General features: G+C 39.1%; 1 long non-coding RNA gene across 1 annotated transcript in view; it reads left to right on the plus strand.

Annotated features, from left to right (window-relative positions):
- The window catches only part of LOC131384530 (uncharacterized), a 118325-nt gene extending 95067 nt beyond the window's left edge, over positions 1-23258 (plus strand). Inside the window, exon 3 of the long non-coding RNA XR_009215459.1 lies at positions 23036-23258. This is a non-coding gene — a long non-coding RNA (uncharacterized LOC131384530). The remainder of the gene's footprint in view (positions 1-23035) is intronic.
- The last annotated feature ends 4358 nt before the right edge of the window (positions 23259-27616 follow it).

Consider the following 27616-nt stretch of genomic DNA (forward strand, 5'->3'; position numbering starts at 1 on the left):
AACCTTGACTGCTAGGCATAGCAAGAAATATCCACTGTGTATGATGTATATATTTTTTTGAGCTACAGCTACAGCTATCTTTTCCCTTTTACTTTTTTTTTTTTTTTTTTTTTCGAGAAGGAGTTTTGCTGCTGTTGCTGCCCAGGCTGGAGTGTAATGGTGCAATCTTGGCTCACCACAGCCTCTGCCTCCCATGTTCAAGTGATCCTCCTGCCTCAGCTTCCCAAATAGCTGGGATTACAGGCATACACCACCATGCCCAGCTAATTTTGTATTTTTAGTAGAGACAGGGTTTCTCCATGTTGGTCAGGCTGGACTTGAACTCCCAACCTCAGGTGATCCGCCCGCCTCGGCCTCCCAAAGTGCTGGGATTACAGGTGTGAGCCACCACGCCTGGCCCCCTTTTACTCTTATAATCTTTATGTCTAGAAGTCCTGGTGCAAATGTAGACCTCCTATGGGAACGCGAAGTAATGGTTAGCTCTTTGAAATGGAGTGTCTTGACGTGCGATTTCCAGGGGCTCCATAGCACTGTGTATAAGCCATACATTCTCATGATTTCATACAGATGTAAATAAAAATCCAGGTTCTGCCCTCAATTAATTGTGTCACTTTGGCAATTCTTAATTTCTGTTTGTTGGAGCTGATGAGGCTGAACTAACAGTGTGGTTATGAGCACTAGAGGAAGTAATATATATAAAACACCAACACGACGTGTAGCACAGAGAAAGCTCTTTGAACAGTAGCCGTGTTGTTGGTGCTGCAGCTGTTGATTCCCTCAATACCTTGGTGGGGGTAGAATCTACCCTTCAGCTAGTAAATGTTTAATGCTTTATTTTGATTTCCATGGATTGAGGAAAGTGGTGAAAATACTATCTTCAGCATCTTTTCAGCTCCATTACATGTCTCCAAAGGGCTGGGTCACATTTACTCATGAGAAAGGAATAGAACCATAATCATTAACAGAACCTCAGAGCCAAGGCACTCATAGAATTAAGCCATAAACAGCCCATAACAGGGAGCCCACGACCGTTCACAGCAGCAGAACAGATCATGGCAAAGCTTTTGTATCCACTGTAATGGGAGAAGTGGCTGATGTGACCGATTTCAGCAGGTCAGAGTCAGCTGTGCACACACGGCTTGGTGATGGCGGCTTCACTATCTACAGTGGGCAGCCTCTGCATGTAATGTAACCTCATCTGCAAGGCCTAAGCTGTGCTTGAGCAGAAGACAATGAGTGAGAACTTGTGTCATAAGTAACAGTTTTGGCATTCAAATTCCCCCTACAAACTAGCTATTTTCCACTTTCACCTGAATGGAGAACACAGCCCATTTGGGGCAGAAACATATTATTTTCTGCCATATAGTTCTAGAATCCGCTGTTACAGTTTATGATACCCTGTTTATTTCCTGTTAAACTTTGTCCAGCACTGGAAAGAATGAATTGGGTAATTTCTTTCTGAATTATCAGCATTATACAAAGCCATATCTGTACTTTTGAATAAATTGTTCTACCTCATTATAAGACTGAAGAGAAGAAAGACTGGTAGTTTAAAAAATTAAAAAAAAAAATCTTTCCTGGAAATGTTAAAATCATTTACATTGAAAAGCTGCCTGGCATACCAAACCTTCGTGGATGAGTTGAGGAGGTTTACTCAAAATGTTTCATAAAATTTGATTTAGATTTTAGAAGTCAAAGCACGAAATGAAATGGTAAATAGTTTAGCTAATGTCTATGGTACTTTGTTAATAGGTGTTAAGCGATTTTCTAATGTCACATTACATTAGTAAATTTATGTCTGCATCTAACTTGTTTTGTTCACGAATTAAAAAGTTGACTGTTCAAACAAAATCCAAGAGCCTGCCCCTCCCATACTATGACACTTTCTTTTCCCTTCTTCCTTAAACTTATGTGATTTAGATGATGGAGCTAAACCAAGAGTTTGACATTTAGTTAACATCTTAAAACTTACTGATAGAAGAATATCATTTCTAGGCCGAGCACGGTGGCTCATGCCTGTAATCCCAGCACTTGGGGAGGCCGAGGCGGGCGGATCACAAGGTCAGGAGATCGAGACTATCCTGGCTAACACGGTGAAACCCCGTCTCTATTAAAAATACAAAAAATTAGCCAGGTGTGGTGGCACGCGCCTGTAGTCCCAGCTACTCGGGAGGCTGAAGCAGGACAATTGCTTGAACCCAGGAGGCGGAGGTTGCAGTGAGCCGAGATCGTGCCCCTGCACTCCAGCCTGGGTGACAGAGTGAGACTCCATCTTAAAAAAAAAAAAAAAATCATTTATATTAGAAATTGTTTCCCCCATGCCCCGCACCCCTCCTCCTGCAGGTGTTCTATGTGCTAAATGTGACATTCTTCAGCTGAAACACATGCAGTGACCCTTTGGTTAAGTGAGTCAAATGAGTCTACAAGGAGAAAGAGGTTCCTCTCACCTCCACTGCCACCCTCCCTTTCCAGAAATAATCTTGAGTGTTTCCTCTGCTATTTGCTTCTCTTATTTCACCATTTCCTATCTTTTCGTTGTAGATATTATCAGCTGACTTCCTTACATTAAAGATGAATATTTTGCTGTCTGATACTGTTCACCCCATTGTACCCCTAAACCCTCACTCTTCCTTTGCCCACAACCTTCTCATTTCTATGGCATAAGAAGGGGAGTTGTATGGAATGAGTGGGCCTCCATCCGGGGAAGGCAGAAGGAAATTACTTTATACTCGCTCACTGCTCCTTCAACCCACGCTGCAATTTGCTCCTATTTACTCCTCCTTGGACTCTAGAGTAACCGCAAAATATTTCACATCATTTTTAGGTAACAAAAAGAATTCTGGTTACTCTGTGTCACTCAATAAATTTCACGATGAAAATGTTTAGTTCACTATAGTAGTCAGAACTTCAACAGAGTTAAGCCATGCCTCCTCTTCCAGGACAGCCAGACTGCAATAGGAAAGGAAAACAGGGTCTGACCCCTCACTTTCTCTCTTTGTCCTTTTCTTTCCTTTTTCTGCCCCTCTCCCTCCAACCAGGAAAAAATACAGCTCCTCTGCAGAGTAAAACATTATTAATCATTTGGAGAAGGTTAATTGATAGATGAGGGTCTTGCTGTACTGCCATTGCTAGAACTGGTCAGCTGATTTCCAAGCTTGGCAGGTGTCTCTGCCTCTGTCTTTGTCTCTCTCCCTCTCTCTGTCAGTCCCTCTGGTGACTTCTTCATGGATTTTCCCATTGAAAATAACTGACTCAACCCCTTGACCTGGGTGGTGCTTCGTGCTCAGAGCTCCTTTCACCCACATTTAATGCCCTCAGCTTCTTCTGCTAAAATAACTTTCTTCTTGGGTGAGTCCCACTTGAAACCATCATTAGACTTCCTTCTTCTTGAGTAGCTCATATCTAGTCCATTGGAAATGTACATTTATGTTAAGAAAATAAGCCAGGTGTGATAGCACATGCCTATAATCCCACCACTTTGAGAGGCCAAGACAGGAGGATTGCTTGATCCCGGGAGCTTGATACCAGCCTGGACAACAAAAGGAGACTCCATCTCTACAAAAAATTAAAAATTAGCCAGGTATGGTGGTGCCCACCTGTAGTCCCAGCTACTCAGGAGGCTGAGGTGGGAGGATCGCTTGTGCCCAGCAGTTGGAGGCTACAGTGAGCTATGATTTCTCCACTGCACTGTAGCCTGGGAAACAGAGGGAGACTGTGTCTCTTTAAAAAACAGTTTTACACTTAGAAATAAGACTTTTTTTTTTTGAAATGGATTCACTCTTGTTGCCAAGGCTGGAGTGCAATGGTGCCATCTTGGCTCACTGCAACTTGCGCCTTCTGGGTTCAAGTGATTCTCTTGCCTCAGTCTCCTGAGTAGCTGCGACTACAGGCATGTGCCACCATGTCCAGCTAATTTTTTTGTATTTTTAATAGGCCTGGCGCAGTGGCTCAAGCCTGTAATCTCAGCACTTTGGGAGGCTGAGGCAGGTGGATCACCTGAGGTCAGGAGTTAGAGACATGCCTGGCCACATGGTGAAACCCCATCTCTACTAATAATATAGAAATTAGATTTAACTGGGTAGCATGTTCTGTCAATGTCAAACGAGCCTCAGTGCACCCAGTCAACTTATCCACATGCTCATTTATCATGCTTTCTAGGTACACTCCACTCCTTAAATGTTCTTTGTGCCAGCCTTATCATCTCACTGGCTCCTTCACAGATTACTGAGTTTAAGCAAGTCTCTGATGTGCGTTCATCTATGTGTTTCTATGGAAGTCATGCTTCGGACCATTTAAAAATTATATTCTATCACCTGCATCTATAAGTGTACACATCCCATATAAAGTGCTTCTTTTCTCTGAATGTGCACAACTTCTCACTCTGAAATTTTTTCAAGTATAAGCTCAACACTGGCCAATTGCTTCCATTTAGATTCAAGGAAGCCACTCAGATCTCTCTGATCAGACTTCAGGTCTCTCTAAGCTGAGCCAAGTGGATATGACATTCTACTTCCTCCCTGTGAGAGGTGAACATACTCCAGTCCTCTAAATACATCTCCAAAAACTTATTTCTTGTATGTCTTAGTTCTAAGGTCCTAAGTTAGCAACACATTTGATATGATTTGGCTCTGTGTCTCCACCCAAACCTCATCTTGATTTGTAATTCCCATAATCCCCATGTATCGAGGGAGGGACCTGGTAGGAGGTGACTGGCTCATTGGGAGGAGGGTTTCTCCCATGCTGTTCTCACGATAGTGAGTGAGTTCTCATGAGATCTGATGGTTTTGTAAGAGTTTGATGGTTCCTCCCTCACATGCTCTCTCTCACCTGCTGCCATGTAAGAGTGCCTGCTTCCCCTTCCCACATGATTCTAAGTTTCCTGAGGCCTCCCCAGCCATGTGGAACTGTGAGTCAATTAAACCTCTTTCCTTTACAAATTACCCAGTCTCTGGCAGTTCTTTATAGCACTATGAAAATGGACTAATACAACATTATATATACTTTGGTTGTTGCTAGGTAAATATTCAAGGTTTATAGTACAGAGGCTTTGTAAGTATTATTTACAACTGAGCTAATTAATGACCTATATATAGTATGTTGAACTATTGTCTTTTTTAGTTGCAGTTGAGAAGTCCTATGTCATTCAGATTCTTACAAAGTTATCTATGTGAGCCTTTCTTTTCTTTGGAAGATTTTATGATCCAGTCATTATCACTAATGGTCTGAAATTACACATGGGGTACTTTGTATGGAATAATTTTAGACTTTTTGTTCTGTCTTTTTCAGCAGTCCTTTTATTTATTATTATTTTTATTTATTTATTTTTTGAGACACAGTCTTTCTCTCGCCCAGGCAGCAGTGCAGTGGCGTGATTCCAGCTCACTGCAGCTTTGACCTCCTAGGCTCAAGCGATCCTCCCACCTCAGCCTCCCAAGTAGCTGGGACTACAGGTACTTGCCACCACGCCTGGCTAATGTTTGTATTTTTTGTACAGACGAGGTTTGGCCATGTTATCCAGGCTGGTCCCAAACTCCTGAGCTCAAGCAATCCTCCCACCTCGGCCTCCCAAAGTGCTGGGATTACAAATATGAGCCACCACGCCCAGCCTCAGGGATCCTTTTAAATCTGGAAACTCATATGCTTTTATTGTGGAGAATTTTCTTTAATGTTTGCTTTTCTATTTTTCCTTTTTTGTTGTTTTTAACATTATGAAATACTGAGTGTTCAGTTGAACCGCTTAGAAGTATTTATTATCTAATATTATTGCTTTTCTCATATTTTCCATGTCTGTTTAAGTCCTGACTTCTGGTAGATTTCCTTAACTTTAGCTTGCAATTATTCAATTAGATTTTATTTTAATTTATGGGTTTTAAAAAACGAATATGTATTTTTTGCATGTTTTTATAGCTACATGTTCTTGGTTCATGCATTCAATCTGTTCTTATTGAGAATATTAGTTACAGTTTTAAAAAGTCATTTTGTTCTGTTTCATGCAGTTTGTTTCCTCTGAGTTTCTCCACTCTGGTCCTTTCAGCTGGTCTTTCTTCCTCAAATGCCTGCTGATCTCTGGTTATCTCCCTGGTTAAGTGCAAGGCACGGGAAGTGTTGCTTTCCTTGCTGGGCATCTCCAGCCCCATGGTTGGAGTCAACTTTCTTTCATAGAGACAACTTTCTTTTTTTTTTTGAGATGGAGTCTCGCTCTGTCGCCCAGGCTGGAGTGCAGTGGCAGGATCTCAGCTCACTGCAACCTCTGCCTCCCAGGTTCAAGCGATACTCCTGCCTCTGCCACTGCAACCTCTGCCTCCCAGGTTCAAGGGATTCTCCTGCCTCAGCCTCCCGAGTAGCTGGGACTACAGGCTTGCGTCACCACCCCCAGCTAATTTTTGTATTTTTAGTACAGATGGGGTTTCACCATGTTGGCCAGGATGGTCTTGATCTCTTGACCTCGTGATCCGCCCACCTCGGCCTCCCAAAGTGCTGGGCTTACAGGCGTGAGCCACTGCAACCGTCCCTGGAGTCGGCTTTCTTTAGGGCTTCTCTCTGCAAGTCCTGTCTGTCAGGTAGGATAGTAACCATTCTGCCCTCTGATTTCTAATTTCTGAACGCCTTCCCGGGGTAGTCTCCTCTCCTGCTCTTTGTCTTTGTGGGCATTACACATTCCCCTCCTTACTTGATCTAAGTAGATTTAGGTTTGGAAGCCCAATCTGCCATGTTTAATCAGAGGTCTTATCAATTCATTCTTCTGTCTCTAAGGTGATTGCATTGTTACTTTTGCAAAATTTAGATGCTTTGTATTTTAATCTAAAAGGACAAATCCAAAAGGGATGTCACAATTAGAATAGCAAAATTTTTTAAATTACCCTAAATAATAAAGCTTCGTGACTCTTCTACTATGCCCATTTTATATTTAAATGACTGAAAATAAGATTCGAGGCATTATTGTCTTCACAGACAACCTGGTAAACTTGGGAGCCTATTTTATTTTATTTTATTTTTAAGATGGAGTCTTGCTCTGTGGCCCAGGCTGGAGTACAATAGCACAATCTTGGCTCACTGCAACCTCCGCCTCCCAGGTTCAAGCGATTCTCCTGTCTCAGCCTCCTGAGTAGCTGGGATTACAGGTGCCTGCTACCATGCCCAGCTAATTTTTGTATTTTTAGTAGAGATGGGGTTTCACCATGTTGGTCAGGCTGGTCTCGAACTCCCGACCTCGTGATCCGCCTGCCTCGGCCTCCCAAAGTGCTGGGATTACAGGCGTGAGCCATCGCGCCCGGGCAGGGAGCCAATTTTATCAGCAGACTGTCAATCACATCATTCAATCATAATTATTTTCTCACCATTTAAAAAGGAATCAGGCCGGGTGTGGTGGCTCACTCCTGTAATCCTAACACTTTGGGCGGCCGAGGAGGGCAGATTGCCTCAGCTCAGGGGTTTGAGACCAGCCTGGGCAACATGGTGAAACCCTGTCTCTACTAAAATGCAAAAAATTAGCTGGGCGTGGTGGCGTGCGCCTGTAGTCCCAGCTACTCAGTAGGCTGAGGCAGAAGAATTGCTTGAACCCGGGAGGCGGAGGTTGCAGTGAGATGAGATCGTGCCACTGCACTCCAGCCTGGCAACAGAAAGAGACTCCGTCTCTAAAAAAATAAAAATAAAATAAATAAATAAAAAGGAATCAGTCCTTTTCTGTACCCAACACAGGCAGCATCTCTGCAACTTCAGCTGCTATAAATCCCCTACAGTGAATTCTGTCACAGCTCAAATGAGGAGCCTGGGGGTTTTCTGTTCGCTTCTAACACAGTCTCATTTTTCCCATGTCTGTCTTTTATTTCTAGTTCATCAAGGGATCAACTATCTTGGTTCCTCTTCTGCACCTGCAGGTGAGATTCAACCTTTTCCATAACTTCTGCTCCATCTGCCAGTCAGATGGGTCTCTTTCCCTCGCCTTTGGGCTCCAGGGTGTTCTCCCACCACAAAACCTCCTCCACAAAAGCTGCTCCCCATTCCCAGACAAAATGCAGGCCTCTCTACCTTCATTTCCTCTTCATTCTTTTTCTACTCTCGACTTAAACCATCTGCAAGGAAGTGATTTTGACTGAGGTTTCTTAACTTGCACACAAATTCTCATGTATTTGGGAATGTATCATTTGCATCACGAATGCCCCTGCATGCATAGGTCCCAGAGAAATGCTCCAAGAAAGCCTTCTGTAAGTTATTTAAGACACATTAGCCCAGTGATTTCAGACATAAATTCCTTGCGGCTGATGATTATGGCAAGACTCCTCACATGTTGGCTGGTACCCATTTACCTGCTTCAGTGTCAAAATCCTCGTGGGGATGCAGCAGGTGATACACAGAACTTCCAGCACCCAGCGCTAGTTGACCAACTGGCTGTCAGAGATGAACAACCTTTATATTTGTGCATTTCACATGCTGAAATAAGGTGGGTTCACATATTCCCAGAGAAAATGAGCCTCATAACATAGCCCAGTGCAGTAGGAGAAACAAAGAAATAACTATTCAAAATATGGTAGAATTTTTTTTAGGAAACATGTGCTTTGTAGAATCAACATAGATTAAAACTATGTAGGAAGAATGTAATGGTGTAGGAACAATTTTGCTTCTGGCTAGACTATAGCTCTGCCACATCCATAGGACTCACCTGTCAAACAAACAAAAGAGCTCCCACAACATCCTCTCCTGCTACAAGGACCATAGAGCCTGCATTAACAAATGGATGCTGTGCATGTTTACTTTATTTTTTTCTTTTGCTACCAGATCTTAGATGAGGAAAGATCTTGATTCTCCAAATATGTAAGCTCACTCAGCTCTTAATAAAATCATCTATCATAGCTTAAATATTAGAATTTAAAAGAGCGAAAACATTCAAGGAAATGCAATGAGCTTCATCAGTTGTAAATTTAATGTAAGTTTTAAGAAATTGCATAACTGGTTTGAGTGTTAATTATTTTTCTAGAAACATTGTAAAGTGCCAGTGCCCTTGTCTTTTGGGTAAAAACATTGTCTCTGCATCTGGAGTAGATACAATTTGATAATTGGGATCAGGACAGAGTGCAGAATTTAACATACCTGTTGGGCTTCCCACGACTAAGGTCCTTACTGGCTGCTGGAGGATGGAAGCTGTTTCCCAGCTGCCAGGGTGTGAAGGATGGTCCTGACTGCCTCCAGCAGGGGGTGCCCAGTGATCAGAAGCTAATAAATGAGGTCCATTAGGGCAGATCACCTGAGGTCAGGAGTTCGAGACCAGCCTGGCCAACATGGTGAAACCCTATCTCTACTAAAAATACAAAAATTAGCCAAGCGTGGTGGCATGTGCCTGTAATCCCAGCTACCTGGGAGGCTGAGGCTGGAAAATCACTGGAACCCAGGAGGCAGAGACTGCAGTGAGCCGAGATTGCGCCACTGTACTCCAGCCTGGGGGACACAGCAAGACTCCGTCTCAAAAAAAAAAAAAAAGAATTTGGAAGGTGGATGGTGGAGTGTGGAGCTGAGCATGTAAGCAGAGGATGCTCTGAATTAAAGGTGCCAAATCCACATTCAAGTAGCATCAAAGAAACTCCAGTCAGAGTTCCCTTGCCTGGAGGCCAGCAGTGGCAGAGAGACTGGGCAAGTGTGCTGTGGGCCTTCTGGCAGAGTCCTCGCCTTTGTTTCTGACTCTTTCATGCCCTGAACACTTGCTTCTTCACCATCAGACTCTAAACTCCTTGCTGACCGGCTGAGTTTACTCATTTTGATCTGAGCCGAGGAATAGCAGTGACTCAGAAATCTTTAAAGTTGAAGGGCCACCCTATTAGAACATAGGCTGTGTCTGCTCAATTATAAGCATGACTTGATCAAAGCAAACTCAGCCTTAAGATACTCCATGTAGGGAGATTTGAGGAGGCATATCTGTGATTAGGAAGCAGAGGTGGGTAGCATCAGGGAGGGTGAGGCGCGGAGCTCCACGCTCGTAAAACAAAGCAAGGCCATATCACAGTGGCTACAAACCATCTGGGTCCAACAAAATATCACTGTCAGTGAGGCCCTGGTCGCCTGCCCATGCAGTTTTGCCACAGGTCCCTGCTATTGTTATTACTGTGTCGTAAAAAAAAAAAATTAGAGTCATCTCAAAAGATAAAATAATCATACACAGAAGAGAGGTTGTCCCGGGTGAGCTGTCCTAACCCAAGGTGGTTTTCATGGTTCCAGGACGTTCAGTGCAAAAGTCCTGGACACAGATGCAACAATCAATATTACTTTGTTTAATCCCTTTCCATATTTAAAGCTGGGCAGAGAATGCATTAAAATTAGAATCAATCTCAACAAGAAAAGAATAGAATGACCTCGAAAATCCCTGCTTAACCTTTTTTATTTTGGCTTCCATCAACAAATGACAGCTTTCATTATCCTGGAAAGTACACTGGAATTTGTCACTAACCTACACTTTGCCAATGCAAACCTATACAATAAATTTACAGTAAAATGCAAACTTATGAAACAAATTTAGGAATAGAGAAATCATAGTATTTACAGCTTGATCAAAATGTTCTGTTTTACCAAAGAGAAGCTGCTGGTGTAACATAAACTTGCTTTGTTTTCTTTGTAATTTACACATTCCAATTATAATCTCAAAAAATACCTTCTTACAATCTTAGAGAAACTTACAGATAAAAAAATCTAAGGCCCAGAAAGTGAAAGTAGTTGGCCAATTTCACACAATTGAAACTGGACCAATAGCTCCTACCTCTGACCTGGAACCAAGGATGAGACAATTGGTGAACCTCATTAAAATATTGGCAGACATGGAATTACTCCTTTTCAAAGTTAAATAATATCTCTTCAATCTTCTATTATCAAGAATTTTTAAATTGATGTCTCTTTTTTTAACTGTGTTATGGTCTGAATGTGTTCCTGAAAAATTTACATGTTGACGTCCAGACCCCAGTGCAATAATATTAATAGGTGGGGCCTTTAGGAGGTGATTAGGTAATAAATGAATGACCTATAACTTTTTCTACTTATAGGTAATAAATAAAACAGCCTATTTGCAAACAGTATAATGATGTACATAGAAAATTACAAGGAATCTACAAAAAAAAGTCTCCTACAACAAATGAGTTCTGTAATTTTATAAGATACATGATCTATATATGAGATGAATGCACTAGCAATGAACATGTGGAAACTGAAATTAAACATGCCAATAGCATATATAATTGTGATGGCAGACAACATTAAAAAATAGTTGCAAATCTAATAAAAGATGTGCAGGATCTGAACACTAAAAACTCAAAGTGCTGACAAAAAAATCAAATATTTAAATAAACAGAAAGACATTTTGCCTTCATGGACTGGAAGAATCAATATGGTACAGATGTCAATTCTCTCCAAATTAGTATACAATTTAACAGAATTTCTATCAAAATCTCAAAAATGTATTTTGTAGATATAGACAAGATTATTTTAAAAGTTACATGGTGGTATTTCAGGAATATCAAAAGGCAAATACAAAATATTAAAAGGAAATAAAAGTTACATGAAAAGACAAAGAAATTAGATCCTGAGAAAAAAAAAAAGAATAAAGAATAAAATGTGAGGAATCAGTCTACCAATTTCAAGATGTTTTGTCACTGCAGTAACCAGGAGTGTATAGTATCGCTGGAGAAAGCTACTCAGAGATCAACAGGACATTATAAAGAACCTAGAAATTGAGTAACTCAAATATGACTAATTGGTCTTTTGAGATGGAGTTTTGCTCTTGTCACCCAGCCTGGAGTGCAGTGGTGCAATCTTGGCTCACTGCAACCTTTGCCTTCCAGGTTCAAGCAATTCTCCTGCCTCAGCCTCCCGAGTAGCTGGGATTACAGGTGCCTGCCACCACACCCAGCTAATTTTTGTATTTTTAGTAGACATGGGGTTCCACCAGGTTGTCCAGGCTGGTCTCAAACTCCTGACCTCAGGTGATCCACCCGCCTTGACCTCCCGCAGTGCTGGGATTACAGGTATGAGCCACCGCACCAGGCTAATTGGTTTCTGATAGAGTTGCAAAGAGGAAGGATAGTATTTTCAACAAATCATGTTGGAGCAATTGGATATAGATAGGCAATAAAAAAAGCAGCCCTGACATAAAGCTCATAACTTTAAAAAAGAAAAATGAACTCAAAGTTGATCACAGATTTAAAGAATTAGCTATAAATTTTTTAAAGATAACATAGATCTTCCAGACCTAGGGCTTGATAAAGTGTAGACATGACACTAAAAGAGCATGATCTATTAAAAACTCAACACATTGGACCTCATCATAATCAAAATGTTCCTCTCTGAGAAAGACCCTGTGAAGAGGATGAAAAGACAGGCTACAGAGTGGGAGAAAATATTTGCGTATCACACATCTGACAGAGGCTCATACCTGGAGTGTATAAAGAACTCTCACAACTCAATGTTAAAAAGGCAAACATTTCCATTAAAAATTTGACAAAAGGGCTGGGCGTGGTGGCTCATGCCTTTAATCCCAGCAGTTTGGGAGGCCAAGGTGGGCGGATCACCTGAGGTCAGGAGTTCAAGGCCAGCCCGGCCAACATGGTGAAACCCCGTCTCTACCCATTAGCACTCGCTCCCCAAACCTCCCATCCTGCCCCAGGCCCAGACAATCACTCATCCATTTTCTGTGTCTATAGATTTGCTTTTTCTGTACATATAAATGAAATCGTATAATATGTAAGTTTTTATGTCCACCTTCCTTAACTTAGTATAATGATTTTGAGGTTCTTCCATGTTTGAGCATATGCCACTATTTTGTGCATTTTTAAATTGCTGTATAATATTTCATCATATAGATATACCAAATGGATGTATTTTCTCCATTCAGCAGTTGATAGACATTTGGTTTTTTTCAAGTTAGGACTAATATAAATAATTCTGCTAGTAACAGTCATATGTAAATCCGTATGTGAACATATACTTTCATTTTTCTTGTGTAGATTTTTAGGAATGGATTCACTGCTTTGTGGAGTTAATTCATGCTTAACCTTTTAAGAAACTACCAAACTGTTTTCCATTTCACATTCCTAATAGCATGTATGACAGTTCCATTTTCCCTATGCCCTTGCTAACACTTGTTCCCATCTGTCTTTTTGATTATAGTTATTCTAGAGGTTGCAGGCTGTACTTCATGGCAGTTTAATCTGCCTTCCCTGAATGACTCATGATGTTGAACACCTTCTCGTGTGCCTTTTGGCAACTTGTACATATTCTTAGCTGGCATGTCTATTCAAATCTTTTGCCCCTTTTCATTAGCCCTTTTGATTTTTGTTATTGAGTTATAAGAATTCTGTATATATTCTGGACATGTCTTTCATCACATATAGTATCAGAAAATAAAATATTTTCTCCTGGTGTATGGCTTGTCTTTTTATTTTCTTAAGGGTGTCTTTTGAAGCAATTTTTGAAAAATTGTGATGAAATAGATTTTTTTTTCTTTAGTGCATTGTGTTTTGGTGTTGTAAATAAGAAATATTTCCTAACCTAAGGTCACAAAGACTTATGTTTCTTTCTAATAGTTTTATAGTTCTACTTCTTACATTTAGGTCTTGATCCCTTTTGAGTTAGTTTTTGTATACAATGTGAGGCAGGAGTCTAATTTCATTCTTTTGTATGCAGATATTTAGTTGTCCCTGCAATATTTCTTAGAAATACTATTCTTTCCCCATTAAATAATATTCTTATCAAAAATCAATTGGTCATAAATGTATGGGTTTATTTCTGAATTCTTTATTTGATTCCTTTGTTTTATACAACTGTTCTATGTCAGTATCACACTCTTTTGATTACTGTAGCTTTGTCATAACTTTTGAAGTTGGGAAATATAAGTCCTCCAGCTTCTTTCTTTTTCAGGATTGTTTGGCTAGATCTTTGCATTTATATGAAATAATATTCATCAGCTAGAGCATATTGCTTATGTACAGTTCTTTTTGTCTTTAGTTACGTAGTTTCCAGTCAAAACACTATTTTCCAAAGTTCCATTTTCCACTCTCTCCTGAAGTTAAGTTGTGCCATACATTTGTAATGTAGCTAGATTTATCTGCCACGGTCTGGTTTTCATCCTGGTATCCCCGAACATCCTGGTTGATTTTTTTCAAATATGCTTACGTTAAAGTTCACTTTTGTGTTCAATGCATAGAGTCATGTATCCTACCCTAGTACCATACAGAACAGTTCTGTCACCCTGAAATTTCCTCCTGTTCAATTCCTTTGTAGTCAGCCATCCTCTCCTCCCACAACCAACGGCAATGAGCAATATATTTTTCATCCTATAGTTTTTCTGTTTTCCCAAATATCATATGAATAAAATCTTACTATATATCGCCTTTTGTGGCTGGTTTCTTTCACTTAGCAAAATATGTTTGTTTCATTCATGTTGTTGAATGAATCAATCATTGTTCTCTCTTACATCATGGAATAATATTCCATTTTATGCATGTATCACACTTTATCAATTCCTCGGTTGAACAGTATCTTGTTGATTTTTTCTCCAGTTTTTAGTAATTACAAATAAAGCTGCTATACATATTCAAATATAGAGCTTGTGCCAATTTAAGTTTTTGATTTGCTGTAGTAAATATCTTGGATTTCAGTTGGCAAATTCTACGGTAACTACATATTTAACTTTGTAAGAAACAGTCACACTGTCTTCCAAAGGCAATGTATCATCTTGCAGCCGCATGAGCAATCTTATTGCTCCACATTCTTGCCGGCATTTGGTGTCATCAGTTCTTCTTTTGGATTTTAGCTATTCCGACAAGTGTAGTCATGTATCACCAAGGTATTTACTAATTTGTGTTTCCCTAATGACAAATTATGTTGAGGGGTTTTTTTTGTTTGTTTGTTTGTTTGTTTTTTTTTTGAGACGGAGTCTCACTCTGTCGCCCAGGCTGGAGTGCAGTGGCGTGATCTCAGCTCACTGCAACCTCTGCCTCCTGGGTTCAAGCAATTCTTTGCCTCAGCCTCCTGAGTAGCTGAGATTACAGGTGCCCACAACCACACCCGGCTAATTTTTTGTATTTTCAGTAGAGATGGGGTTTCACCATCTTGGCCAGGCTGGTCTTGAACTCCTGACATTGTGATCCACCCGCCTTGGCCTCCCAAAGTGCTGGGATTACAGGCATGGGCCACTGCGCCTGGCCATTGAGTGTTTTATGTGTTTATTTGCCATCCATATATCTTTTGTGGTGAAGTATGTGTTCAGATCTTCTGCCCAATTTTGAAAGTTGGGTTGTTTGGTTTCTTATTTTGGGTTTTTCAGAGGTATTTATATATTGTAGATATGAGTCCTTGGTCAGACATGTGATTTGTAAATACTTGCTCCCGGTCTGTGGCTTATCTTGTAATTATTTTAACAGTTGTCCAGGAGAAAATATTTTTAATTTTGATCAAGTTTATCATATTTTTATGTATTATTTTTGGTGTCATATCTAAGAAATGTTTGCCTAATCTAAAGACAAAGATTTCTCCGCGGTTTCCTCTAAAAGTTTTATAGCTTTACCTCTTACATTTAGGGCTTCAGTTTATTTTGATTTAATTTTTGTGTATGGTATAAAATAAAGGTATATTTTTATCTCTCTCTCTGTTTTTTTTTTTTTTTGAGACGGAGTCTCACTCTGTCACCCAGGCTGGAGTGCAGTGGTGCGATCTCAGCTCACTGCAACCTCCACCCCCCGGATTCAAGGATTCAAGTGATCCTCCTTCCTCAGCCTCCCAAGTAGCTGGGATTACAGGCTCGTGCCACCACACCCGGCTAATTTTTGTATTTTTAGTAGAGACAAGGTTTCACCATGTTGACCAGGCTGGTCTCGAACTCCTGACCTCAGGTTATCACCCCACCTCAGCCTCCCACAGTGCTGGGACTACAAGCCTGAACCACCGTGCCCAGCCTATTTTTATCTTTTCTTATTTGCACGTGTATATCTAGTTCTCCAAACATCATTTGTTGAAAAATAGTGTAATTTTCCCATGATACTGGTAATTTTTATCTTGGACATTTTCCTGGGCTTTGCTGATAAAATTGATAGGTTCATATATGTTTTCAGTAATGTTTTATTTTCTCAGTTTCTATTTCATCCCATATTTTTTAAAAATCCTAAAAATGCTGCTGACGATTTTTTTTTTTTTGACAGAGTCTCAATCTCTTGCCTAAGCTAGAGTGCAGTGGCGTGATCTCGGCTCACCACAACCTCCGCCTCCCAGGTTGAAGCGATTGTCCTGCCTCAGCCTCCCGAGTAGCTGGGACTCCAGGCACACGCCACTGTGCCCAGCTAATTTTCGTATTTTTAGTAGAGACGGGGTTTCACTATGTTGGCCAGGCTGTTCTTGAACTCCTGACGTGATCCACCCCCCTCGGCCTCCCAAAGGGCTGGGATTACAGGCATGAGCCACCACGCCCGGCGGCTACTGATGTTTTTTAAAATATTTTTCAAGTTGTTATGAATCTATTCCCTATCTTAGACACTTTCTGCCTTTCCTATGAGATTCTGATTAAAAAAGAAGATAACTTTATCTGTTCTATCCGAAATCTTTACTGCTTTTCAGCTAATGCTTTGTTTTGATTTATAGTATATCCCCAGTATAAACTGTGTTTGAGTCTCTAACTTCAGTTTCTCAGCATTCTATGGCCTCTGTACAAAATCTACTAGTATGAAAGCATTAGTAGGACACACACACACACACGCATACACACACACGCACACACACACACGTATTCCCATCCAAATACTCCTTCAGAAAATATTGCAACTGAGGAATGTGATGCCTTTCCCGGGGTAAGTCTAGCCCAGTGCATCTGTATTTACACAACGTCAGCTGGAAGGATCATTTGGGTCCCAGGAGGAACATGAGTAGTCCACAGTGACATTCCTCAAGGCTTTTTTTCCTTTTGCTAAAGTCTATAGAAATTATTCACTGATTGTAGCATATGATATTTAGTTTTCCTTGTTTGAATGCAATTGTGAAGGTTTTTTAAAAATGTACTTCCATAGATCTTTTATTTGTAACTTAGGATGGACTTCTCTGATAGAGTTGTCAAGCCAACATCTTAGCCCATAAGTCCTTACACTTGGAGAAAAAATAAAAAATGAAAACACTGTGACTCAGCACATTTAGCGTGGGATCAGTCAGTAGTTCAGTGTTTTCATTTCATGGCTTCCTAATGGAACCAACAGTATCGGAGGTCCTTTATATAGCACCTGGGGGATTCATGTTTTAACAAGGCAAGATGCCAAATGTCCAGTGTAATTGTATATAATCTATCACAATGACTAAAGCTTGCACGAATAGAGAAGCACAAATTTCTCCAAAATATGTCAACTTGAGTTTCTACTGTTGAATTTTTTATGACAACACTTAAAAGCCAAATTAATTGATTTGATGTTCATGGTCTGCTGTCTGTCCTCTGGCATGATTCTTTTACTATACAACTGAGACATAGTGAGAAGAAAAATAAAGACTTCAAAAAATCCCCAAAATGGATAAACCATGAAATATTTAAGAATGTACTATATTCTTTTTTTCTTTTTTTTTTTTGAAATGGAATCTTGCTCTGCCGCCCAGGCTGGAGTGCTGTGGCTCAATCTTGGCTCACTGCAACCTCTGCCTCCCGGGTTCAAGCAATTCTCCTGCCTCAGCCTCCCGAGTAGCTGGGACTACATGCATGTATCACCACACCCGGCTAATTTTTGTATTTTTAGTAGAGACAGGGTTTCACCAGGTTAGTCAGGCTGGTCTTGAATTCCTGACCTCCTGATCTGCCCGCCTCGGCATCCCAAAGTGTTGGGATTACAGGCGTAAGCCACCGCGCCAGCCAATGTACTGTATTCTTTAGAAAAGTACAACTTGGCTTAAAAAAACCAAGTAAGCAAAAGACAATGTTAAATTGTCTTACTTTTCTCCCATAGCTGACTTAGCTATTTACTAATGTGACTTCATATTTCTTAACTTTAGCATCCATTTAGTAAAAACAAATGAACCGTTGTAGTTTATTGAGATATTATTCATATATCATAAATTTTATCCCCTTAAAGTATTCATCTTAAGAGTTGTAGTATATTCATTATACAATTATCCCACTTTCTAATTCCAGAATATGTTCAGCACCTCAAAAGACACCTCACTTCTCATCCTCTAACAAGCTCTAATCTACTTTCCATTGATGTGCCTTTTCTGGACATTTCATATAAGTGGAATCATACAGTATGTGGCTGTTTTGTCTTTATTCATTCACTTAGAATATTGCTTTTAAGGTTCACTGATGTTGTATCCAAGGATCGATATGTAACAGTACTTTATTTTATGGATGAATAATACTCCTTCATGCAGCTTTATCACATTTTTTGTTATTCATCAGCTGATGGTCATTTGGAATGTTTCCACTTTTGGTGATTATAAGTAATTGCTACAAACAATCATGTAGAAATTTTGGTAAGAACATATATTTCAGTACTTTGGACATATATCTAGGAGCAGAATTGCTGGATTATATGGTAATTCTATTTTAAACTTTTATTTCTATGTTTAGAATATAAAATTCTATGTTTAACTGTGTGAGGAACTGCCAAAGTGGCTGTGCCATTTCACATTCCCACCACCAATCTATTTTTCAAAATTCCATTTTTAAAGCATCCTCGCTATCACTCGTTGTTTCTTTTTAACATTATAATCATACCTATCCTAGTGGATGTGAAGTGCTATCTGATGTGGGTTTGGTCTGCATCTGCCTGATAACTGATGATGTTGAGCACCTTTTAATGCACTTATTGACCATTTGTATATCTTTTTTTGAAGCAATACGCATTCAAATTCTTTGCCTATATATTTAATTGGATTATTTGTCTTTTTAATTGTAAGAGTTCTTTATATATTATTTATACTAGACCCTTTTCAGGAATATTATTTTAAATATTTTTCCATTCTCCAGATTGCCTTTTCATCTGCACTTTTTAAAATATGCGTTATTTTCCAAGAATCATAGTTTAAGCCTGAAGTGTTTGTCTTCTTTCTAACATATGGTTTTGGTTAATTTTTGGCTTTCACAAACTAGCCAACCTCTGGGTAAGACATTTAAAAAAATTGTTTTATTTTACATGAAAGGAATTTTTAATGAGGCTATAGTTTGTATTTTTCCCTTCATACTACAACAACTACCACCTTCAATAGCATCTCTCTGTCTGCTACAGCCAGCGCCTAGACCACCGCAATCTGTGAGGCTGTTTCACAGCCACCTGTGCCCCATGGATTTAGCTCATCTCTAAAGATGCCACTGTTTAAGACACAATCACCTTTCTTATGAACACCACCATCCCCAGAATCTCCCAATTGTTCAACTTGTCCCTGGGGCTGCCCAAGGGCCTAGGCCACCACTATCAGTTCCATTATCATGGATTCATGGACTCTCATACCAGTACCACCAATATTGCTATCCATCACCCCCATTCTAAAAACTACCCCAAGGCCAAGAATACACTATTCAGTATGCTAGCAGTGAACATATAACTTGGTTACCTTATGTAGGCATTATCAACTGGTAGATTTACTAAAGGCAGGCCAATGAATATACACATTATACAGTGTTTATTTCAGTGCCTCTATGACATTTAAAACATTTTAATGTTGATACAACCATAAATAACAGATGTTTCAAAAATAGTACAGTGTGATGTCCTGTACTTTTTGCCCAGGTTTCACCAATGGTAACATCTTATGTAACTCTACTACAACATCAGACTAGGAAATTGACATGGGTACAGCCTACTGACTTTATGCAGATTTCACCGGTTTTAATTGCAATCTCTGGTACCGCCAAAAGCCAAAGAGATCAGGTAATGCAATACAAAAGAGAACAAGAGTTTTAGACTTGAGAAGAACCTGTCCATAACTCTTCAGACTCCACAGGAAGAGAAAAGATCCCAAAAAGGTGGTGACTGGTGCCTTTTTCTGTGTTCCTTAAGGGGTTTGAGTCACTAGAAGTTGCCCTGCTTCCAATTTTGCTCACCTACAATTTATTCTGAACATAGCACCCAGAGTGACTTCCTGCATGAAGTCTCTTGGCTCTGGTTTGCAAAGCTGCATCTAGAATGGCTGCTGTCTGCTTCGCCAACTCAGTCTCCCGGCACTCAGTCTCTACTTCAACACTATGGAGCTATTTGACCTTTTGCTACTTGTGGTTTGTCCTGAGCCTTGTTCTGACTGCGGGCCTGTGCCATTGCTATGCCTTCTGTCTGGGAGGATCTTTTCCCAAGATCTCTCCATGGCTTCTTCGAACTGCTCAGGACTCAGTTATCTGTCACCCCCCAGAGAGGTTTTCCCAAATCCGATGCACAGAGGTCATTACTTTATTCTGTTTTCTTTATAGTGCCATTGCTGTCTGCATTGCTTTTCTAAATCTGTTTTGTCTTCCCTTTCCCATACCAGGATGTGTGCTCTATGAAGGCAGTGACCTTCCTGGCTTTCTTTGCTGTTATATCCCAATATCTAGAAGATGGCAGGGCTTCAAAAGAAATTTGTTGAATTATAGCTGATATTTGCTGAGTGAATGATGCCATGCTACTAACATTAGAGCAGTTTCCTGGCAGCAGCTGTGTGCCTGTGTCCCCAACTTGGCATTTCCTCATGACCTGCAGGAAAGAATAGTGCTTCTTTCTCTCCACCTTCAGACCACTCACATATTCTGTCCTGGAATTAATGACTGCCATATAAAACTGACAGAGAGAACCTCCACTTCATTACTGCTATGGCCTAAATATACCATGATAAAACTAAACCAAACCCTCATTTGCTACGTAGATCCTATTTTCACTGCGAAATTTAGGAAGCCAGGTCACCTACTGAGGAAAATAGAACACTCTGAAATTTACTCTTTAGTATTTACTGTCAACACTCAATAAATATTTAATTATAAGATAGATGATGTTACAGTTTTGAAGAATCTTATAAACGTAAAAAATGACTTCTTTGAGGTTTGTTTTTGTTTTGTTGTTGTTTTGACAGTCTTACTCTGTCACCTGGGTTCCATTGCAGTGGCACGATCTCAGCTCACTGCAACCTCCACCTCCCAGGTTCAAGCAATTCTCCTGCCTCAGCCTCCCGAGTAGCTGGGATTACAGGCATGCACCACCACACCCAGCTAATTTTTTGTATTTTTAGTAGAGACAGGGTTTGTCCATGTTGGTCAGGCTGGTCTCAAACTCCCGACCTCAGGTGATCTGCCCGCCTCGGCCTCCCAAAGTGCTGGGATTACAGGCCATTTCTTTTATTTCTATTAATCAGTTGGTGATAATTTTACCCTGAAAATCTGATACTGGGTGTTAAATGGTGTTTTCATCCTTTGACTATTACTCTAGAAATGGATCACTCTGCATTATAAAGAGATCAGAAACTTTATGAAATATGCAGATTTTCACTTTTTTTTCTTGAGGGTTTCCATGATCCATGAGAACATCCACCAGTCTTTTCACAAAGGGTTATAAATGTGGGGGTGAAAATGGGTCCCCAATCCCGTCAACTTTCCAGAACCATGTGAACTGCGCAAAGGTTCCTGGGGATGGTTTTGGTGGACTCTCATCAATGAACAGAGTCTAGTGCACTGCGTAAGTCCACGAGTTTATTCACCGGCCCTTGGGCAGAATGAGGGTGGGAAGTTTAGTAAGACCCACTGACCTTAGGTCTTGGAATGAGAAAATCCAGGTAAAAATCCTGGCCAAGTTATAGAGTAGCTGTGTGAGTTTTGGAAACTTTCTCTGCTTTTCTTGCCTTTATAAGGTAAAAACACTCACCTTACAGAGTTCTTGTAAGAAACTTAAAGCAACTTTCTGACCAATACGTTCATTTTATAATTCAGTAAGAACATCAGATAAACCATTTATAACTCTAATCTAAAATCTCTGCTGCTCTGGCTCCAGTCCACTCTTCCCGCAGAGGCGGTGATGGCCTTGTCATCATCCTCTGTCCCCACACCTTCCCGAGGCTTCTATTTTCTGTCTAAGCAATCCCAGTTGCTTGAGCCTTCCCTCCAGGGCCTTATCTTGATTAACCACTCATAATTAAAATTAAATTGGATGAACTGGAACCAAAGCTTTTAGTTGGCTTCTTTTTATTACTTTGCTCGCTTAAGTTAGTAAAATGCATAAAATGGAAAGAATATAATTTTCTACTAATTAAAGGAAGGCTGAAAAGTAGAGTAATTTTCTGAATAAAAGAGACAAACTCTCGATTCTTAATTTTCTTTGTATATCTGAATTTATTATTGTAAAAAAGAAAATCCCTTTGATATGTAAAAATCAGCTCAGATTGTCAGGAGATGTAATGAGTAGCTGCAAAACAAAGTATTCTGGAATATATTTGTCATATACCAGACTATATTTCTGATAACTGGAGAGAACACAATTTATACAAAAGTTTCATTTTATTTTTAAACTCATTTCTTAATATAAACAAATATGTATGTGAGAAAAAATTTAAATTTATCATATATATCATAAATATATATTACTTTATGACATATATCATAAATAGAAAAACTGATATCCAAATGAATTATGATTTATAAAGTTTATTTTTAATTAATCAAAAGCCTTAAATCTACGCATAAAAGGGGCTAAGCCTATGAAGCCTAAGAAGTGGCAGGAAGATAGAGGATACCTGTCAGGAGATTGAGAACTGGAAAGGATCTTTGAAATTTCCAAGTGAGGACTAAGCTCTGATTTTTTATTTTGCCCAAATTCCTATCTAAGGGGTCTAGGAAGTCATGCCCTACAAACCAAAAATTCTCATCAGATGGGTTTTGTTTGACCCTATGTATCGTGACTTACTTTTCAATCTGACTCTGGAATAACATTGCGAGACAAGGAAAAAATATTTAACCCCAAAATATATTTCCTTGCCATACTTTGAAACTGCCTGGCAAAGTCTCTTGTGGGAAAAATCCACATCCTATAGATAACCCCCTTTCCCCCTTGTTTTTTTTTTTTTTTTTTTTTTTTGCCTTTCTTTCCAGATCCAGAAAATAATCAGCTAAGAGCCAGGCACCCTTTTAAGGTCTGATAAGAAACATTTTACAACCTGCTCTCTCTCTGAAGTCAGCTATCTGAGAGATTCCTCTGCACAATAAAAGTTGGCCTCCACAACCCTTTATCTTAACCTGAACATTCCTTTCCACTGATCCCAGGTCTTCCGATAAACTCAACAAATTGTCAACCAGAAAATGTTTAAATTTACCTATAGCCCAGAAGCCCCTGCTTTGAGTTGTCCCGCCTTTCTGGACCAAACCAATGCATTTCTTAAATGTATTTTATTGATGCCTCATGCCTCCCTAAAATGTGTAAAACCAAGCTGTACCCCGACCACCTTGGGCACATGTTCTCAGGATCTCCTGAGGGCTGTGTCATGGGCCCTGGTCACTGACATTTCGCTCAAAATAAATCTCTTAATATATTTTACAGAGTTTGACTCTTTTTGTCGACATGAGCTAACATAGCTGAGTGAAAATGACCTGGGATATGTAAGTAACTTGAGTACTCTGAGTAAGTCGCAAATTCCATTAAAGAATACAGAGCCTGTTAGTAAAACCATCCCCACAGCGTTATCAAGAATTGCGTGCTGGGTTCTGGACAGAAATATAGCTCTAATTAAGCATTAATCAGGCTGCACTTGGCTCACTTCCTTGTTACCGAAAGTTGGGTAGCACTCGATGCAGACCGCCTCTCTCCTCACTGATTCTCTGGACAGGCTTTCTGATGTTAGGATCATAAGACTTCTGTTTAAAAATTGATTTGCATGCCTATTGCTCCTATAGATAAAATACCTGACATTGGAATCCTGAGGCTTTTGTTGAAAGATTGCTTAAGTTGTTTTTCTGATTCTGAATTCCAGTGAAACAGCTGATGCAAACCAGTTTGAAAACATCCACAGAAAAATAGAATCAGCATGAGAGTGGAGTTTATTTCCCTGTCCCATGACTCCACCCTGCACTCTGACCGATCAATAATTTCCACACTTCAGCCCACTCCAAAATCCTTAAAATGCTAGCCCCAACTCCTGGGGGAGACATTTTTGAGATTTCCTCTTATCTTCTCATTTGGCAACCTTATGTTAAACCTCTTTCTCTGTGGCAACTCGGTGTCTCAGCATCCTGACTTGCTGTATGTATTGAAAAATGGACCTACTGTGATTACATTAGGAGATGGCCACAAAAGGATGCTTATCCAATAAACATTTACTTTCCCCCATTATAGTTTTTGTGCAAGATCTTTTTTTTAAATTAAGACTATAGATTTTGGAAAAGCAAAATATATATCTAAGTTATTTTTTAATTTTTTCTCACAGCTTAACACAATGACTGGCACAGAGCTTATGCTCAATACATATGTGTTAGAGAAAGAACTGAGAAGCTTCCATTTCTAGCACAGTTACAGATCAGATAATCTAAAAATCTTTCTTAAAAAACACCTAGAAATGCTGCATAAACTGTAGCAAGAAATTCTCAACAGAGAAAGGTGAAGAAAATTCCCTTCTAGATTCTGGCAGGGGGAGAAGAGTCACCACTGTGAAATACTCCTAGAACTTTCTCCCTAGCAAAGGCTTGCTCTCCATAGTGAAGGATAACCGAGTATTATCCCTCTTGAGGGGAGGATATTTTTCTGACTCCAGACCCCTCTAGCTTTCTTGTGTCATCTGAGAGAGAAAAACAAAACAAAACAAAAACAAAACAAAACAAAACTAGAAAATATTTATGAAGGCTGCATACCAAGGAGGCCACATACCAGGAAGGCCACTAAAAGAGTAGGATTTAATCATAAGATTATACAGTGACTTTTTACCATCTCACCAACAGGGCTCCAGTCCAGTAACAGTGGGTTACAGCAAAAAGAGCTACAAGATAAAAGTTCTCTTTGAGAAGTATGCAAGGAAGCTCAAAGTTAACAGTGCAGTCAATGACAAGAACCCTGAAGGAATGTGAAGGGTCTGGCACCCACAGCTACAGCAAACATTAAACATAGCCCAACTCTTTGTCAGATTATCATAAAACTTCACAGGAAAGGCCTATTTATCTCAGTTTCTATTCCCTAGTACATTGTGTTCATATTTTCATAAAAATGTACAAAGCATGCTAAAAGTCAAGAGAAACACAGTCCGAGAGACAAAGCAAGCATCAGAACCAGACTTAGATATGATACAGATAATAGATTATCTGACAGGGAATTTAAAAACTATGATTAATATGTTAAAGATGCTAATAAAAAATTAGATACCATATAGAGATGTATAATGTAAGCAGAGACAAAAGATACATAAAAGAATCAAAAGGAAATGCTATGAATCAAAAGAAATAAAGAATGCTTTTGATGCACTCATTGGCATACTGAAAACAGCCAAGAAAGGAATTTAAAGATAGAGTCTATAAAAAATTCCCAAACTGAAATGTAAAGAGAAAAAATGTGAAAAAAAAAAAAAGATACAAAAGATCCAAGAATTGTTAAACAACTTGAAAAGACATAAACCATGCACCATGAATGGCAGGAGAAAGTGAGAAAAAAGCAGAAAAAATATTTGAAGAAATAATGGCTGAGAATTTCCAGAAATTAGTGACAGACACCAAAACACAGCTGTGGAGAATTCAGAAAACACTGAGCATAATAAATTAAAAAAAAAAAATTGAAACCTGAGAAAATCTTGAAACAATACTAGAGAAATAAAACCCCTTACAAGTAGAGGAACGAAATAAATATTACAGTTTACTCCTCATCAGAAACCATGCAAGCAAGGGAGAGTGGAGTGAATATTTTACATACTAGATGAAAAAAAATCACCAACTTAGAATGTCTACGCCCATGTTCTCACTCATAGGTGGGAATTAAACAATGAGAGCTCATGGACACAGGAAGGGGAACATCACACTCCGGGGACCGTTGTGGGGTGGTGGGAGCGGGGAGGGACAGCATTAGGAGATATACCTAATGCTAAATGACGAGTTAATGGGTGCAGCAAAACAACATGGCACATGGATACATATGTAACAAACCTGCACATTGTGCACATGTACCCTAAAACCTATAGTATAATTAAAAAAAAAAAAATGTCTACGCCCAGAAAAATTATCCTTCAAAAGTGAGGGAGAAATAAAAACAGTCTCAGACAAACAAAAACTCAGGGAATTCCTCACTAGTAGACCAGCCCTTCAAGAAGTGCTGACAGAAGTTCTTCAGGGAAAAGAAAAATTATATAGTTCAGAAATTCTGATCTATATAAAGGAAGGAAGATCATCGCTTAAATAACATATGAGAATAAATCTTGTGTTTCTCTTATTCATATTAATGTATGTATTAATGTATCAATTAATACATTAATTTATTACAATTAATGATTAATTGCATAATTGTACAATTGTATTAACTAATACAAATGTATTAGCACATACAAATGTATTAATACAATTAATGTATTAATATATATGTTTTTGTTTAAGGTAATAGTAGCAACAATGTATTGGGCTATTACTGCCAAGGGCTAAGCAAAAGGACAGCAATGCTGTACTAGATAAGAAGAAGCAATTGTGAAAACTGTTACATTTGAACTACATTTGAAGCAGCATAGTGATAGTTTAGGTGGACTTATATTAGTTAAAAACATATATTGCACTTCTAGTGAAACAACTAATATTTTTTTAAAAAGTATAATTGATATGGCAAGAGAGATGATAAAATGGAATCACAAAAATGTTCAATTAAAGCCAGATAAAGCATAAAAAGAGGGGAAGAAAACAAAGAACAAATGTAGTGAATAGAGACGAGCTATAAAAATGATAGAAACTGATTCAATCATACTCATAATAAACCAATAAAAATTGTCATCATGAATAAAAAATAAAATTACATTGTTTAAAATAAATCTACTTTAAATATAACAACTCAGATAGGTTGCAAGTAAAAAGGTAAAGAAAATTTTACCATGGTAAATCTAACCAAAAGAAAGCTGGAGTATGTATATTAATATTAAACAAGACTTCAGAGCAAGACAAGTTATTAGAGATAGAGAGAGGTATTACGTACTAACAAAAAGGTCAATTTTCCAAAAACATGTAACAATCTAAGTATGTGTGACTTAACAATAGAGCATTAAAATACATAAAGCAAAAACTAATAGGACTGAAAACAAAAATGGTCAAATGCACTGTCACAGCTGGAGATTTCAACATGCCTGTTTTTGCAATTGATTGATAGGTCAAGCAGGCAGAAAATCACTCAGGATGTAGTTGACCTGCACAGCACTATCAATTAACTTAGTCAAATGGACATTTATAGAATATTCCATCCAACAACAGCAGCATACACATTCATCTTAAGCTTATGTCGAATATTCATCAAGATAAATACTCTGGGTCCTAAAACCCATCATAAGAAGTTTAAAATAATTAGAATCATACAAAGTATGTTCCCAGACCAAAATGGAATTAAACTAAAAATACATACCAGAAAGATAGCTAGAAAAGCCACGAATATTAAAAAATGTAAATATATCCTGGTAAATGATACATGCCAAATAAGTAGTCTGAAGATAAACTAGAAAGTATTTTGACCTA

This window comes from Hylobates moloch, unplaced genomic scaffold (assembly GCF_009828535.3).
Source record: "Hylobates moloch isolate HMO894 unplaced genomic scaffold, HMol_V3 SCAFFOLD_10, whole genome shotgun sequence".
NCBI lineage: Eukaryota > Metazoa > Chordata > Mammalia > Primates > Hylobatidae > Hylobates > Hylobates moloch.